The sequence below is a fragment of the Limulus polyphemus genome, unplaced genomic scaffold (genome assembly GCF_000517525.1).
Source record: "Limulus polyphemus unplaced genomic scaffold, Limulus_polyphemus-2.1.2 Scaffold2840, whole genome shotgun sequence".
NCBI lineage: Eukaryota > Metazoa > Arthropoda > Merostomata > Xiphosura > Limulidae > Limulus > Limulus polyphemus.
The window spans coordinates 50,444-57,155 of NW_013668450.1; the positions used below are offsets into that span (position 1 = coordinate 50,444).

A 6,712-nucleotide genomic window follows, 5' to 3' on the forward strand; every position below is an offset into this window, starting at 1 on the left:
AGTAAAACATTAAATCTGACACCTGAGGGTTACATAACTGTTACATAATAGGCACCAGAGGGTGTGACTGTCTGAGTGGTCCACAAAGTGACACCAGAGTACACCATTGTCTTGGGGAGGTGTTGACATCACAGTTTGTTACCAGAGGGCCTGTTGCTATAGGCATTTGCTGTTACTAAGGGTAATATTTCTGTAGATAAATTGTGTTACTAAGAGTAGTGTTTATACAAGTGGATGGTCTTACTAGGCATATTGTGTGTGTTTTACAAAGGCGGATGGTATTGCTACAGGTGGATAGCGTTACTATGGTCCTGTAGGGCTACCTACAGGTTTAAACTTGTCTCAACATATGTTTATAGTTTTCATTTGTATATTTATTTGTATTACATGTGTTTTAGAACGGCAGATGGTGTTACTAGGTGGGATAGGTGGATGGTCTTACTAAGGATATGCTGCTGGGGCAGATGGTGTTTCTATAAATGGATAATTCAGTGGGATGATAAGCTCATCGTAGGGTGTCTGAACTTGTGATTGTCATCAATGTCTAGATTTAGTTATATATTCTAAAGATGTAAGTATATTATTTCGAGTTTTTATTGGTTAAACATAACAGTAAGAGTTCTTGACAAAATATTTCATTGTAATGAAGTTTTCATATATAAATGTATTTGTATTACAATGGCAGATGGTGTTACTATTCGATTGCATACGGATTTCAACTTGTCTCAAATTATGTTTATAGTTTTCATTTATATATTTAACTGAATCATGTGTGTCTGTAAGTGGATAGTGTTACTAACACATTTAAAATTCATATTTGAAAGGTTTAATAATTTTTAAAAACTAAGCAAAGCTTTGTCACCTTCCACAAGATATAAGTCTAAGCAAGTTCAAAAAATTTTGTCAGAGCCTAAAGCGTAATGATAATGTAATATTTCTGACAGCCAACAGTTCACGTGTCAACATAAATAATCAATTGTAAAAAACAGGAAAGGAAAGTAAAACATTAAAATAAACTATATATGAAAAGATAAAGATGTATGTCACTGTTACTGTGGGCACATAAGCATTATTAAAACACACGTTAAGATTATATAGTAAGTTGAAATTAACCTCCACTCAACACACTGTCACAGCTACTATGGAAATCTAAAATTTGTTAAACAAACATTGACATTAGATAGTAAGATGAAGTTAACCTTCACTCAACATTTTCTCACAGTTACTCTGGACATCTAAGCATTATTAAAACACACATTAAGATTAGATAGTAAATTTAAGTTAACCTTCACTCAGTGTCACAGTTACTGTGGATACCTAAGAATTATTAAAACACACATTAAGATGAGATAGTAAGTTGAAGTTAATATTCACTGAACATTTTGTCATGGTCTGTGGACAACTAAACACTATTAAAACATACATTAGAATTAGATAGTAAGTTCAAGTTAACCTTCAGTCAACACTTTGACACAGTTAGTATGGTTATCTAAGCATTATTAAAACACACATTAATATTAGATAGTAAGTTGAGGTTAACCTTCACACAACAAACTGTTACTGTGGACACCTAAACATTATTAAAACATATATTAAGGTTAGATAGTAAATTTAAGTTAACCTTCATTCAACACATTGTCACAGTTTCTATTTATATCTAAACATTGTTAAACACACATTAAGATGAGATAGTAAGTTGGAGTTACCATTTTGTCACAGTAACTGAACACCTAAGCATTATTAAGCCACATTAATATTAGATAGTAAATTTAAGTTAACCTTCACTTAACATTTTGTCACAGTTACTGTGGATATGTAAGAATGATTAAAACATACATTAAGGGGAGAGAAGGAGCAGATGACCAAGCTGTCAGAACAGTATATATGGAAGCCTATGAAGGGAGTATAACTTGCAAATCCAAGATACCAGACTCGTGTGATGAAGTTGGCTCATGAGTTTATTGTGGGAAGACACCTAAGAGTGAAGAATATGGCAGACAGAGTCATCAGCAACTTCCATTGGCTGGTGGTCATCAGAGTTGTGACTAGATTCTGCAGAGGGAAGGTGGTCAAGGTGCCACTGGATGAGATGCCATTCATAGAAGAGCCATTCATCAGAGTAGCTGTGAACTTGATTGAACCACTACTAGCACCTGTATCAAACAAGGACAAGTAGCTGACAGTAGTTTACTATGTGACACAAGACCCAGAAACCATAGCATTGCCATAGATAGAGATGGAGAAAGTGGCAGAAGCTCTCCTGGAAGTATTCGGCAGAGTAGGCCTTTCAAAAGAAGCTTTGTGTGACAGAGGGACCCAGTTTACTTCAGAACTGATGCAATAGGCGTGCAGACTCACCAGCACTAGGCAACTCCCATACAAACTCAGATCTAATTGACAATCCTTATTCCCCCTTTTAAAATTAATATTTTTTATTAGTTTTGTTTCATAAGTTTTTCGTGTCTGGTTATGGAGAATAAATCTTAAGTTACATATGTGCATATGCATTCAATTGAATGATACATGTTTTTCAACAGATTACTACCACATTTGCTTTTTTTCCCCACTCAACCAGCACAGTGAACTTATTCAAAATAAATAACAAATGTACAACAAAGTGTAAACGCATGTACTAGTATGCAACTACAACAAACAAAATTTTAAAGTTGTTCTCGAAGGACCCTCTTGAAGGAATGTTTGTATCATCACAGATTTGATGACCGGCTTCCATCAATGTCACAGTGTAATGTAACAAAAGATGAGCAGCAACAAAGCAATCTCATCAGAATGGAATAATGTTTCTTCTAACATAATACAACATAGATTAATGCAATGTGAACAAGCTATGTAACATGCTTACTTTGTTAGATCTACATGACATATACATGTGTTTCTAACAAAGTAAGCATGTCTGATGTGCACAAGTGTTTGCTACAATAAGGTGACACAAATAATGGATGCATGATAGATAACAGCGACACACTTAGTATAAGTCGCCAATTAACAACAACATTTATATAACCTCTACCTTAACACCAACTATTTAACAATAGCTATATGCAGTAGTAATAAATACTGAATATGCACTCACGATTTCAGCTAAGTATAAGAAGCAGTAGAAAGAATCACCAATGCCATCTGAATAGGAAAATCTACTATTGTAATCGTCCAGTGTTAAAAACTTGCAGAAATATGGTCGTAGATATCCATGTAGAGACAAGAAACTCGAGTAACGATAAACAATAGCAATTTGAGTGATGATATACAACAGCAAAATTGGGAACCTTTCCCACAGCAGTTTCCAATTAATACAGTGAAAATGTACATCTTATAGATTACAACTAACACATCTGATAGAAAAACACCGGATTTTTTTATGGCAGAACGTGAAGGACTTAAACATTTTCGCGGCACGACAAAATTAAGGAAGTCGAATTAAGTTTAAAGTTACTCTTTCAGTTTTTTGTTTGTTTTGTTTTATGCAAAATTAATGTCAGGTCCCACACTACAATAATTTTACAGTGAAGTCATAATAGGGATTTTTAGCTTGAGCAAACTTTCAGCAGTAGATTTCCAACCTTGTTTGCTTACTTTTTTGCGATCCCTGTTTGTAGGTTTTAAATCATCAACTTTTTTATTATCTTGTATGTTGGGTTTTTTAATGCACAGCAATGGGCAAATATTTGCCTAGAGTAAGACACAACCCCACTAAACAAGTATAAAATTTTACCAATAGAAAAGCACCCATTTCAAATAATTATAAAACGAATACACCTAAAACATCGCTTTTAATAAAGCTTCGTGTTTTTTTAAGTAATTATTTAATGAGCCAGGTGGCTTTGTGCATGAGATTTCGTGTAGACGCGTTTAAATATATCATTGGCATTTGCAACATTCCATATAGTATATCTGTCCAGATTTTGGTGAAAAATACCCAGCCTTGTGAAACAACAATAATAATATGAATAAATGAGCAAATTTTGATTTTCTCTAGCAATGATGAAGTCACTTAATTTTGCTTATTGCCAATATTGGGGTGGTCTTAATATTGCAAAGGAAGGTTTTGAGTGTTGTTTCAATAATATATCTGTTTTTTAAAATGGGATTTGCCCGAGTGTTCTATTAGAGTTTTGAGCAAATTCTTGTGCGATCCCTATTATGAACCACTATCATGGTTCATGATATATGAAATAACTTGTATATAATGCCCATACACATATAACCATATACATATAATACTATATATGTGCATCTATCAACAGTATGTGTAATATAGTATATACCTATAATATCAGACAAGCTGTCCAATGACATGCAGTAACCATGACAATAAAAGCTGCAGTTCCTACTACAATAACTCCATACCTATTTTATTCTAACTGTTACTGCATTGCCAACTGTGAGCTGCTACACTACAGAATTACAAAATCAATAATCCAACAAAATGTAGTTGAATTGATACTTTCAAATAAAACACACACAAATATAGGATGAGTGCAATATTCGGCATTAAAATGTAATATAAATTCATTATTGTATACAGGTACGAACTATATTTATATCATACTGCCATTCATGAGTTGATCCAACCACCACAGTCAGTATCAGAATAAAATGCAGGCAAAATTCACTAAAACAAACCCAATTTATATTCTGTGGTGATTAATAATTGTGAGGTTTTATAGGAACAGATTTTTAAAGATAAAGAAATAGCACAAAATCCACTTGATTTAAAATAATTTATACAAAACAAGTCAAACATATGTACAAAATTCGTGACACTATTGGTTATCACACTTGTATCCAGAGCTTTAAATAATTGTCTCCTTTTCGTCAAAGTACACAAAAGTGGGTTGAAATACTTTAGAACACACTTTGACAAAACAATTTATTCTTCTTTACCTCTGTTATTACAATACAAAATGTGATAATTTCCCTTTAGAAATTGGCACTATATGCTATTTATGGCTAAACCTGCAATCACGCTGTCTAACTTCACTTCTATTTTCACTAACTTAATTACCTGCACTAACTTAGTCGCCTATATATGTATTGTTACGTCTCTGGTCGTAGGTTAATTTTCCCTAGAAATTCTTTCTAAAGAAACTTAGCGATACAAGTCCTTTCTTAATTAAAACTAGTTTATTATTTCTCAATTCAACTTTGCAATACACTTAATTTCCACAGGCACTTTGACTTAAACACACGCTATAATTCACAACGAACGGTTCACACACTTTGTCTGTCTCTATCTCTTCAATCTGCAATTATTCATATAAATATGCCGTCACTTCTCGCCAGTCTTTTATATACGAAATATAGGGCGTCTGGAGAACACTTGAGGCTTCACGAACGGACATGATCTTTCTAGAATCTCATGATGTGTTACTAGAGTCACGTGACTTCCGCTGTCGTAATACTTCCCATTCCGTAGTATTGTTCGTCCCGAACAATTGCCACTTACATTAAACCAATAGAAAACTAATATTAACTTAATTGAATGTACATAATTTACAAACACAGAATTAAAATTCAACAAAGTCTCTTAATTTTACGGGACGTATCTTCATCGTGCTGGTCTCCTTCTCATTGACTTCTGCTTCACGTGGGGTTCATCTGCTGCATCAGGAAATGTCGTATTATCGGTAATAGTCACATCAGTGGTAGTAACTTCATCAAGAGCTTCATTGTTTCCCTTCTCAAAACCGGGTAGAGTTTCTTCTTCGACAGTGGCTTTTTCAGGTTACACATCTTCAGCAGCATCTTTTGTTCCGTTGTTCACTTCATTCCAGCTGAAATGTCCTGGACCGTAATTGTGCCAAAGCCTGTTGGCATGCACCACCTTTGTGTTACCTCGCCAACCACATTTTATTCGGAAAGTCATGTCTGAGAGACGATCCACAATATTGTTACGTCTCCGTTTGTTAATTGATTTTCCGTAACTTTGTTCCGACGAAACTTAAGCGACACAAGTCTTTACTTAATAAAACTGGTTTATTCTTCCCGAATATAACTTCACGATACACTTATTTCAGTATTCGCGTTAAAACAAACACTATAACGAAAGAACGTTAACTTCAACAATACCCTGTGACTGCAGTTCAATTACTCACTATCTACTCACACATCACATTCCCCTCTTTTATACACCAGCCCACCCTACATCCAGCAATTACTAGAGCATTCGCCAAATTACATGATAGTTCTAGAAACGTTGCGTCACGGTGGTCATGTGACTCGCTGACGCAACAATATCATATGGGCCTTCTCATAGAGAAGCAACTTAGGAGACTTCCCTTTTGCCTTCCTGGGATTATACAACCACACCTTGTCTCCTGGTACAATGCTGACTTTAGTAGATCTCTTATTATAACATAGCTTCATGGAATTAGCAGACATTTTCAAGTTTGAACGCACTTGATGGTGAATATCATCCATCCCTTCCAATAACACTTTCACGAACTCTGACACATTTTCAGGCAACTCTTCACAAGGTGGGCGTCCTTAACAGATACACTGGCAACCGAAGTTCCCGACAAAACATCAACTTTGCTGGAGTGTTTCCAGTGATTTCATGCTCTGCTGTCCTATAGGCCATCAACAGTGGAGGGAGTAAGACATCCCAGTCATCTTGGCAGCTATTACAAAACTTTGCCAATTCCTGTACCGGTATCCAGTTGTACTTTTCTACCATCCCATCAGACTGTGGGTG

At 35.0% G+C, this 6,712-nt stretch overlaps 1 long non-coding RNA gene across 1 annotated transcript in view; it reads right to left on the minus strand.

The window, feature by feature from the left end:
• The window catches only part of LOC111087914, a 1,664-nt gene extending 1,287 nt beyond the window's left edge, over positions 1 to 377 (minus strand). Inside the window, exon 1 of the long non-coding RNA XR_002612537.1 lies at positions 324 to 377. This is a non-coding gene — a long non-coding RNA (uncharacterized LOC111087914). The remainder of the gene's footprint in view (positions 1 to 323) is intronic.
• Positions 378 to 6,712: the final 6,335 nt, after the last annotated feature.